The sequence below is a fragment of the Symphalangus syndactylus genome, chromosome 4, assembly GCF_028878055.3.
Source record: "Symphalangus syndactylus isolate Jambi chromosome 4, NHGRI_mSymSyn1-v2.1_pri, whole genome shotgun sequence".
Lineage (NCBI taxonomy): Eukaryota > Metazoa > Chordata > Mammalia > Primates > Hylobatidae > Symphalangus > Symphalangus syndactylus.
The window spans coordinates 161,725,056-161,736,237 of NC_072426.2; the positions used below are offsets into that span (position 1 = coordinate 161,725,056).

At 40.3% G+C, this 11,182-nt stretch overlaps 1 long non-coding RNA gene across 2 annotated transcripts in view; it reads left to right on the forward strand.

Annotated features, from left to right (window-relative positions):
• LOC134736542 (uncharacterized) overlaps nucleotides 1-7,314 on the forward strand; it is an 81,607-nt gene extending 74,293 nt beyond the window's left edge. For both annotated transcript variants that reach the window (XR_010120638.1, XR_010120639.1), the window contains exons 4-5: nucleotides 6,868-7,018; nucleotides 7,192-7,314. This is a non-coding gene — a long non-coding RNA (uncharacterized lncRNA). The remainder of the gene's footprint in view (nucleotides 1-6,867; nucleotides 7,019-7,191) is intronic.
• The last annotated feature ends 3,868 nt before the right edge of the window (nucleotides 7,315-11,182 follow it).

Below are 11,182 nucleotides of genomic sequence, written 5' to 3' on the forward strand. Positions count from 1 at the left end.
CAGCACCTGTTGTTTCCTGATTTTTTAATGATGGCCATTCTAACTGGTGTGAGATGTTATCTCACTGTGGTTTTGATTTGCATTTCTCTGATGGCCAGTGATGATGAACATTTCTTCATGTGTTTTTTTGGCTGCATAAACGTCTTCTTTTGAGAAGTGTCTGTTCATGTCCTTCACCCACTTTTTGATGGGGTTGTTTGTTTTTTTCTTGTAAATTTGTTTGAGTTCATTGTAGATTCTGGATATTAGCCCTTTGTCAGATGAGTAGGTTGCAAAAATTTTCTCCCATTCTGTAGGTTGCCTGTTCACTCTGATGGTAGTTTCTTTTGCTGTGCAGAAGCTCTTTAGTTTAATTAGATCCCATTTGTCAATTTTGGCTTTTGTTGCCATTGCTTTTGGTGTTTTAGACATGAAGTCCTTGTCCACGCCTATGTCCTGAATGGTATTGCCTAGGCTTTCTTGTAGGATTTTAATGGTTTTAGGTCTAACATTTAAGTCTTTAATCCATCTTGAATTAATTTTTGTATAAGGTGTAAGGAAGGGATCCAGTTTCAGTTTTCTACATATGGCTAGCCAGTTTTCCCAGCACCCTTTATTAAATAGGGAATCCTTTCCCCATTTCTTGTTTTTGTCAGGTTTGTCAAAGATCAGATAGTTGTCGATATGCAGCATCATTTCTGAGGGCTCTGTTCTGTTCCATTGATCTATGTCTCTGTTGTGGTACCAGTACCATGCTGTTTTGGTTACTGTAGCCTTGTAGTATAGTTTGAAGTCAGGTAGCGTGATGCCTCCAGCTTTGTTCCTTTGGTTTAGGATTGACTTGGTGATGCGGGCTCTTTTTTGGTTCCATGTGAACTTTAAAGTAGTTTTTTCCAATTCTGTGAAGAAAGTCATTGGTAGCTTGATGGGGATGGCATTGAATCTATAAATTACCTTGGGCAGTATGGCCATTTTCACGATATTGATTCTTCCAACCCATGAGCATGGAATATTCTTCCATTTGTTTGTATCCTCTTTTATTTCACTGAGCAGTGGTTTGTAGTTCTCCTTGAAGAGGTCCTTCACATCCCTTGTAAGTTGGATTCCTAGGTACTTTATTCTCTTTGAAGCAATTGTGAATGGGAGTTCACTCAGGATTTGGCTCTCTGTTTGTCTGTGATTGGTGTACAAGAATGCTTGTGATTTTTGTACATGGATTTTGTATCCTGAGACTTTGCTGAAGTTGCTAATCAGCTTAAGGAGATTTTGGGCTGAGACAATGGGGTTTTCTAGATATACAATCATGTCATCTGCAAACAGGGACAATTTGACTTCCTCTTTTCCTAATTGAATATCCTTTATTTCCTTCTCCTGCCTGATTGCTCTGGCCAGAACTTCCAGCACTATGTTGAATAGGAGTGGTGAGAGAGGGCATCCCTGTCTTGTGCCAGTTTTCAGAGGGAATGCTTCCAGTTTTTGCCCATTCAGTATGATATTGGCTGTGGGTTTGTCATAGATAGCTCTTATTATTTTGAGATACGTCCCATCAATACCTAATTTATTGAGAGTTTTTAGCATGAAGGATTGTTGAATTTTGTCAAAGGCCTTTTCTGCATCTATTGAGATAATCATGTGGTTTTTGTCTTTGGTTCTGTTTATATGCTGGATTACATTTATTGATTTGTGTATATTGAACCAGTCTTGCATCCCAGGGATGAAGCCCACTTGATTATGGTGGATAAGCTTTTTGATGTGCTGCTATATTCGGTTTGCCAGTATTTTACTGAGGATTTTTGCATCAATGCTCATCAAGGATATTGGTCTGAAATTTTCTTTTTTGGTTATGTCTCTGCCAGGCTTTGGTATCAGGACGATGCTGGCTTCATAAAATGTGTTAGGGAGGATTCCCTCTTTTTCTATCGATTGGAATAGTTTCAGAAGGAATGGTACCAGTTCCTCCTTGTACCTCTGGTAGAATTCGGCTGTGAATCCATCAGGTCCTGGACTCTTTTTGGTTGGTAAGCTATTGATTATTGCCACAATTTCAGAACCTGTTATTGGTCTATTCAGAGATTCAACTTCTTCCTGGTTTAGTCTTGGGAGGGTGTATTTGTCGAGGAATTTATCCATTTCTTCTAGATTTTCTAGTTTATTTGCATAGAGGTGTTTGTAGTATTCTCTGATGGTAGATTGTATTTCTGTGGGATCGGTGGTGATATCCCCTTTTTCATTTTTTATTGCATCTGTTTGATTCTTCTCTCTTTTCTTCTTTATTGGTCTTGCTAGCGGTCTATCAATTTTGTTGATCTTTTCAGAAAACCAGCTCCTGGATTCATTAATTTTTTGAAGGGTTTTTTGTGTCTCTACTTCCTTCAGTTCTGCTCTGATTTTAGTTATTTCTAGCCTTCTGCTAGCTTTTGAGTGTGTTTGCTCTTGCTTTTCTAGTTCTTTTAATTGTGATGTTAGGGTGTCAATTTTGGATCTTTCCTGCTTTCTCTTGTGGGCATTTAGTGCTATAAATTTCCCTCTACACACTGCTTTGAACGTGTCCCAGAGATTCTGGTATGTTGTGTCTTTGTTCTCGTTGGTTTCAAAGAACATCTTTATTTCTGCCTTCATTTCATTATGTACCCAATAGTCATTCAGGAGCGGGTTGTTCAGTTTCCATATAGTTAAGCGGTTTTGAGTGAGTTTCTTAATCCTGAGTTCTAGTTTGATTGCACTGTGGTCTGAGAGACAGTTTGTTATAATTTCTGTTCTTTTACATTTGCTGAGGAGAGCTTTACTTCCAACTATGTGGTCAATTTTGGAATAGGTGTGGTGTGGTGCTGAAAAAAATATATATTCTGTTGATTTCGGGTGGAGAGTTCTGTAGATGTCTATTAGGTCCACTGTGTGCAGAGCTGAGTTCAATTCCTGGATATCCTTGTTAACTTTCTATCTCGTTGATCTGTCTAATGTTGACAGTGGGGTGTTAAAATCTCCCATTATTATTGTGTGGGAGTTTAAGTCCCTTTGTAGGTCACTGAGGACTTGCTTTATGAATCTGGGTGCTCCTGTGTTGGGTGCATATATATTTAGGATAGTTAGCTCTTCTTGTTGAATTGATCCCTTTACCATTATGTAATGGCCTTCTTTGTCTCTTTTGATCTTTGTTGGTTTAAAGTCTATTTTATCGAGACTAGGATTGCAACCCTTGCCTTTTTTTGTTTTCCATTTGCTTGATAGATCTTCCTCCATCCCTTTATTTTGAGTCTATGTGTGTCTCTGCACGTGAGATGGGTTTCTTGAATACAGCACACTGATGGGTCCTGACTCTTTCTCCAGTTTGCCAGTCTGTGTCTTTTAATTGGAGCATTTAGCCCATTTACATTTAACATTAATATTGTTATGTGTGAATCTGATCCTGTCATTATGATGTTAGTTGGTTATATTGCTCGTTAGTTGATGCAGTTTCTTCCTAGCCTCGATGGTCTTTACAATTTGGCATGTTTTTGCAGTGGCTGGTACCGGTTGTTCCTTTCCATGTTTAGTGCTTCCTTCAGGAGCTCTTTTAGGGCAGGCCTGGTGGTGACAAAATCACTCAGCGTTTGCTTGTCTGTAAAGTATTTTATTTCTCCTTCACTTATGAAGCTTAGTTTGGCTGGATATGAAATTCTGGGTTGAAAATTCTTTTCTTTAAGAATGTTGAATATCGGCCCCCACTGTCTTCTGGCTTGTAGAGTTTCTGCCGAGAGATCAGCTGTTAGTCTGATGGGCTTCCCTTTGTGGGTAACCCGACCTTTCTCTCTGGCTGCCCTTAACATTTTTTCCTTCATTTCAACTTTGGGGAATCTGACAATTATGTGTCTTGGAGTTGCTCTTCTCGAGGAGTATCTTTGTAGCGTTCTCTGTATTTCCTGAATCTGAATGTTGGCCTGCCTTGCTAGATTGGGGAAGTTCTCCTGGATAATATCTTGCAGAGTGTTTTCCAACTTGGTTCCATTCTCCCCGTCATTTTCAGGTACACCAATCAGACGTATGTTTGGTCTTTTCACATAGTCCCAAATTTCTTGGAGGCTTTGTTCATTTCTTTTTATTCTTTTTTCTCTAAACTTCCCTTCTCGCTTCATTTCATTCATTTCATCTTCCATCAGCGATACCCTTTCTTCCAGTTGATCGCATCTGCTACTGAGGCTTCTGCAATCTTCGCGTAGTTCTCGAAACTTGGCTTTCAGCTCCATCAGCTCCTTTAAGCCCTTCTCTCCATTGGTTACTCTAGTTATTCATTCTTCTAATTTTTTTTCAAAGTTTTTAACTTCTTTGCTATTGTTTTGAATTTCCTCCCATAGCTCAGAGTAGTTAGATCGTCTGAAGCCTTCTTCTCTCAACTCATCAAAGTCATCCTCCATCCAGCTTTGTTCCGTTGCTGGTGAGGAACTGCGTTCCTTTGGAGGAGGAGAGGTGCTCTGCTTTTTAGAGTTTCCAGTTTTTCTGCTCTGTTTTTTCCCCATCTTTGTGGTTTTATCTACTTTTGGTCTTTGATGATGGTGAGGTACAGATGGGTTTTTGGTGTGGATGTCCTTTCTGTTTGTTAGTTTTCCTTCTACCAGACAGGACCCTCAGCTGCAGGTCTGTTGGAGTTTACTAGAGGTCCACTCCAGACGCTGTTTGGCTGGGTGTCAGCAGCGGTGGCTGCAGAACAGCGGATTTTCGTGAGACCACAGATTTAGCTGTCTGATACTTCCTCTGGAAGTTTTGTCTCAGAGGAGTACCCAGCCGAGTGAGGTGTCAGTCTGTCCCTACTGGGGGGGGTGCCTCCCAGATAGGCTGCTCAGGGGTGAGGGACCCACTTTAGGAGGCAGTCTGTCAGTTCTCAGGTCTCCAGCTGCGTGCTGGGAGAACCACTACTCTCTTCAAAGCTGTCAGTCAGACAGGGACATTTAATTCTGAGGAGGTTCCTGCTGACTTTTTGTTTGTCTGTGCCCTGCCCCCAGAGGTGGAGCCTGCAGAGGCAGGCAGGCCTCCTTGAGCTGTGGTGGGCTCCACCCAGTTCAAGCTTCCTGGCTGCTTTGTTTACCTAAGCAAGCCTGGGCAATGGCGGGCACCCCTCCCCCAGGCTTGCTTCCGCCTTGCAGCTTGATCTCAGACTGCTGTGCTAGCAATCAGCGAGACTCCGTGGGCATAGGACCCTCCGAGCCAGGTGCGGGACACAATCTCCTGGTGTGCTGTTTTCCAGGCCCGTTGGAAAAGCGCAGTATTAGGGTGGGACTGACCCAATATTCCAGGTGCCGTCTGTTACCCCTTTCTTTGACTAGGAAAGGGAACTCCCTGACCCTTTGCACTTCCTGAGTGAGGCAATGCCTCGCCCTGCTTCGGCTCGCGCACAGTGCGCTTCACCGACTGTCCTGCACCCACTGTTTGGCACTCCCTAGTGAGATGGAACCGGTACCTTAAACAGAAATGCAGAAATCACCTGTCTTCTGTGTCGCTCAGGCTGGGAGCTGTAGACCGGAGCTGTTCCTATTCAGCCATCTTGGCTCCACCGGCTTGATAGATGATTTCTATTCATGGACTCAAAGCCTCATAATTATATTATATATGTTAGGAAGGATTTTCCTTATTTTCCTGGTGACATGAAAAATCTATGTAAGTGATTTATAAGGAAATACATGCACAGAGCTCTGTATGTTCCTTTATAAATTATTAATATAGAGATTTAATTTAAACATTATTATGACAGTTAGCCAATAGTGATGTTTTGAGGGAATATTCTATAGACTCATGAGTTTGTTATTCTGTGACAATAGGTTTTCCCCTTTTAAAATAAAAAACTACATTCACATTCCCCTCTGAAAGAACTCTATAGGCCGAGTGTGGTGGCTCAGGCCAGTAATCCCAGCACTTTGGGAGCCCGAGGCAGGCGGATCATAAGGTCAAGAGATCGAGACCATGCTGGCCAACATGGTGAAACACTGCTTCTACTAAAAATACAAAAATGAGCCGGGCATGGTGGCAGGCGCCTGTAGCCCCAGCTACTCAGGTTGCTGAGGCAGGAGAATTGAACCTGGGAGGCGGACGGTGCAGTGAGCCGAGATCGCGCCACCGCACTCCAGCCTGGCTACAGAGTGAGACTTTGAAAAAAAAAAAAAAAAGAAAGAGAGAGAGAGGAGAAGAGAGAAGAGAAGAGAGAGAAAGAAAGAACTCTATCTGTGCAGTTAAATCAGAGAAAGAACACATAGTAAAGTTTAGAGGACTTTTATAGGACAGATCCCCAAATATTCTTGCAGTGCTAGACCTCTTGGGAGATATTGGCAAAATGAAATAATTATTTGAAATCTATGAACTAAATGTAAATCTTTAGGTTAAGTTGAAGCATATAAATAAGTCTTGATATACAGTAAAAGAGAGGAGTGAGATTTGTATGTGAATATAGGATTCATATTTTTAAAATTTTAATTTAGTCATCTAAATGGTCTCCTGTACTGATTATATTCAGCTACTTAAAATGAGTAATTCTACCTGCAAAGGTAGCTAGTCTCTATAATTGAGTTAAATGATGTACTTTTAATCAATATTTCAATTTCACTTGATGCCCTTGAAATGATGTGGAAAGTAAAAGGAAAACTAGAACATTTAGTCCACATGGAGCAATGTAGGAAAAACCAAATGAAAGATTTCAAATGCCCTTTTATATAATTAATTGCTTTCAAAGAAGCAAATTCCAAATGTCGGAGATATATAAATGGATATTCAAGATAATGTTTATTTTGTTCCTATTCTTATGTATTACAAATAGAGGTAAGATTTAAAACAACAAAAGGAGTAAAATTTAAAAATTTAGAAAAATATAGAGTACCGAAGAGTAACTGCCAATGGCATGTCTTATTAATGAGAATTCTTCCCTAGGGCTTTCCATTTGAGGTGGAGAGAGCAGGAGAAGCTGGCATGGGGCAGCTTCTCTCTAACGTCACATGCTGTAGTGCAACACTGATTTAAAGTTATCTGCCTCAGATCCACATTGAGATGGTTAGCTACTAGTACAGAGGAACTTTACTAGGTAGGACTTTCTTTCTTTCTTTCTTTCTTTCTTTCTTTCTTTCTTTCTTTCTTTCTTTCTTTCTTTCTTCCTTCCTTCCTTCCTTCCTTCCTTCCTTCCTTCCTTCCTTCCTTCTTTCTTTCTTCTTTCTTTTTTTTTTTTTTTTTTGAAAAAGTTTCCTTCTTGTCGCCCAGGTTAGAGTGCAATGGCACAATCTCGGCTCACTGCAACCTCTGCCTCCCAGGTTCAAGCGATTCTCCTGCCTCAGCCTCCTTAGTAGCTGGGATTACCAGTGTGCACCACCATGCCCAGGTAATTTTTGTATTTTTAGTAGAGACGGGGTTTCGCCATGTTGGCCAGGCTGGTCTCAAACTCCTGACCTTGTGACCCGCCCACCTCAGCCTCCCAAAGTGCTTGGATTAGAGGCGTGTGCTACCACGCCCGGCCTACTAGGTAGGATTTTCTTAGCCATGATAGGAAGCATCTTTCCCCTGCTTCCTGGTCACATGCTTCTGTAAGCACAAGGCCTCTGACCTTTCTCCAAAGGTGCAGCTAGTAGCCCCCGCTTGCTGCCAAGCAAGTCCACAGGCTCTATTTGACTTCCAGTTAGATCTGATCTTTGAGATAAAATAAGTAAGCTATTGGAAATCAGTAAAAATATCAACTAGAGGCCAGGCGCAGTGGCCCACGCCTGTAATCCCAGCACTTTGGGAGGCTGAGGCGGGCGGATCACAAGGTCAGGAGATCGAGACCATCCTGGCTAACACAGTGAAACTCCGTCCATATATATATATATGATATATATATCATCTCCCATAGATATATATATATATATATATCTATGGGAGATGATTAATGAAGAGAAATGGTAGCTTGGAAGAAACAGAAAAAAAACATAAAAGTAGGCTGGGTGCAGTGGCTCACACCTGTAATCAGCACTTTTGAAGCCCGAGGAACAGCTGAGGTCAGGAGTTCGAGACCAGCCTGACAAACATGGTGAAACCCCATCTCTATCAAAATACAAAAATTAGCTGGGCGTGGTGGCGGGCGCCTGTAGTCTCAGCTCCACAGGAGGCTGAGGCAGAAGAATCTCTTGAACTTGGGAGACAGAGATTACAGTGAACCGAGATCACGCCACTGCACTCCAGCCTGGGTGACAGAGCGAGACTGTTTCAAAAAAAAAAAAAAAAGAGAGAGAAAGAAAGAAAGAAAGAATAAAAGTAGTAAATATCCCTAAAACTGTAATTATACTTTGAATATTTGGGTATAGTTTTTTAAAAACTGTAAGTCTGTCCAAGTAAAAGGTTGTTTTTCTGGGTGATTTGCGGATAATTACCTTTTTAAAATCATAGTCTGTTTTATGTGTTCCCAAGAACGTGCACTTTGGTAATTAAATGTAGTAGTAGGGATGTTTGAATGGAAACCAGAAAGATATTTTCATAATTAATAATTAGTTTATAAAATTAACAATTATAGATATGTTAATTTGCTTCACCAATAGCTATCATTTGACTATCTATATGTATGTATCCCATAACATCGTGTTGTAAACCTTAAATATATGTAATAACATTTATTTAAAAAAATTAACAATTATATTTTCATTTCTTTTTGAGTGAAGTTTATATTTTATCTTTAAGTGGGATATACATATAGTGCTTTTCTGTGGTATACAAAAGATATTTTGTATGGACAGTCTGATCACTGTCCATATTTTTTGCAGTGTTAGGTCACAGCCAATCACTGAAGCCACTAGCTTGCATTCACCACATCACTTGGTAAGGTTAGAGTTTTTCTTCATATGCTGGAGGGCCTCAGAGTCACAAAGGTTTTCAGCTACATCCAGAATCATTATGGAGACTCTCACATTAGAAAACTGGATTCTACAGGTTCAGCAATCACGTTTGATCCATCAAGACTTTTTCTCAGTTTGTTACATCAGGTAGCCACAGACTACGTGATCTTACGATTTCATATTGTGACCATGTAATTTATTTACTACACTGGACAATTTAAAGAGTGAAGGGAAGCAATACTAATAAGTATATCAGAACAACAAATGAAATCTGGGCCTAACTCAGGCTAACTGGAACTTATTGGCCATATTTCTCACTAGTGAGAAGGGTTTTTGCCTGCTTTTAATTTGAGAATTTAAACATTGGCTTTGATATTTATATTGATCTAGAATACAGGAAAATTACCACATCTCAATTTTACTTGATGCAATGTAGATCTATCACTTAGAATTGGGGTTCATGCTTCCACATCATGAGTCCTCCCTATCTTCTTACCCCCTTTTTAAAGCTGGTTGATAGATTTTCAAAAACCCAAACAGCAACATGGTTTTATGTTTTACATAAAAGACTAAAGGCAACAGGATCTCGGAGAAGCCATGTCTTAAAGGCCTAAAGTTGCAAGTTGTTTTACTGTTGTTCTTCATCCTTAAAATAGTGTGGACGGCTGGGCGCGGTGGCTCATGCCCATAATCCCAGCACTTTGGGAGGCTGAGGCGGGCGGATCACCTGAGGTCAGGAGTTCGAGACCAGCCTGGCCAAAATGTTGAAACCCTGTCTGTACTAAAAATACAAAAATTAGCTGGGCGAGGTGGTGCATGTCTGTAATCCCAGGTACTTGGGTGGCTGAGGCAGAAGTATTGCTTGAACCCAGGAGGTGGAGGTTGCAGTGAGCCGAGATCACGCCATTGCACTCCCGGCTGGACAACAGAGCAAGATTCTGTCTCAAAAAAAAAAAAAAAAAAGAAAAGCCATTACTCAACTGAACAGGAGTAGTTACTGATCTGGTGAGTCTTCTTTTCATTAAGTTAGTATTGCTATACAGTATTCTCTAATGACAGTTTTCTAAAGTATTTTAAATTGTAGAATTAAGACAACATTAGCTAACATGAATTGATGGCTTCATATGTCCCTGTTACTGGGGACATGTATCTCATTTATAACTCATTTAGCCTCTGCAACTTATGAAGGATGTGCTATTATTATCACTGTTTCAAAAAGGAAAAATCAGGCCCAGCAGCATTACTAATTAGTGGAAGCTGACACTCTTTGTAAGTGGTATAGTCCATTTAAAAATCCAGGCAATTTCAACATTGTACTAAATGGGCAAGAGCTGGAATCACTTCCCTTGAAAATTGGCACAAGACAAGGCTGTTCTCTCTCACTTCTTCTATTCAATATAGTATTAGAAGTCCTAGCCCGAGCAATAAGGCAAGAGAAAGAAATAAAGGGCATCCAGATAGGAAGAGAAAGTCAAACTATCTCTGTTTGCAGATGACATGTTTCTATATCTAGAAAACCCCACAGACTCAGCCCCAAAACTCCTTCAGCTCATAAACAACTTCAGCAAAGTTGTAGGATATAAAATCAGTGTACAAAAATCACTAGCATTCCTGTACACCAACAACAACCAAACTGAGAGCCAAATCAGAAACATAATTTGCCACCACACACAAAAAATGAAATAATAAAGACCTGAGAATACAGCTAACCAGGGAGGGGAAAGATGTCTACAATGAGAATTACAAAACACTGCTCAAAGAAGTCAGAGAAGACACAAACAAATGGAGAAACATTCCATGCTCATGGATAGGAGGATTCAATATAACTAAAATAGCTATGCAGGACAAAACAATTTACAGATTCAATGCTATTCCTATCAAACTATCAGTGACATACTTCACAGAACCAGAAAAAATTATTTAAAAATTTATATGGAACCAAAAAAGAGCCCAAATAGCCAAGGCAATTCTAAGCAAAAAGAACAAAGCTGGAGAAATCATGTTACATGACTTCAAACTATACTACAAGGCTGCAGTGACCAATACAGCATGGTACTGGTACAAAAACAGGCACGTAGACCAATGGAACCGAATAGAAATCCCAGAAATATGGAATGGTACTGGTACAAAAACAGGCATGTAGACCAATGGAACCGAATAGAAACCCCAGAAATACAGAATGGTACTGGTACAAAAACAGGCACAAAGACCAATGGAACCAAATAGAAACCCCAGAAATACAGAATGGTACTGGTACAAAAACAGGCACAAAGACCAATGGAACCGAATAGAAACCCCAGAAATACAGAATGGTACTGGTACAAAAACAGGCACAAAGACCAATGGAACCAAATAGAAACCCCAGAAATACAGAATGGTACTGGTACAAA